Raw genomic sequence first — 333 nt, forward strand, 5'->3', positions numbered from 1 at the left:
AAAAAACAGAGGGACCCAAAACCCAGAGGGACCCCAAAACCATAGGGAACCCAAACCCCACAGGGCCCCCAAAACTCCACAGGCACCCCAAAACCCCACAGGGACCCCAAGCCCACATGGAACCCAAAACCCACAGGGAACTCAAAACCCCACAGGGAACCCAAAAACCATAGGGACCCCAAAAAACCCCACAGGGAACCCAAAACCCCACAGGGAACCCAAAACCCCACAGGGAACCCAAAACCCCCACAGGGAACCCAAAAACCCTACAGGGACCCCAAACCCCACAGAGGGACCCAAAACCCAGAGGGACCCCAAAACAGGGCCCCCAAA

Source organism: Oxyura jamaicensis, unplaced genomic scaffold (assembly GCF_011077185.1).
Source record: "Oxyura jamaicensis isolate SHBP4307 breed ruddy duck unplaced genomic scaffold, BPBGC_Ojam_1.0 oxyUn_random_OJ72027, whole genome shotgun sequence".
In the NCBI taxonomy this organism is placed as follows: domain Eukaryota; kingdom Metazoa; phylum Chordata; class Aves; order Anseriformes; family Anatidae; genus Oxyura; species Oxyura jamaicensis.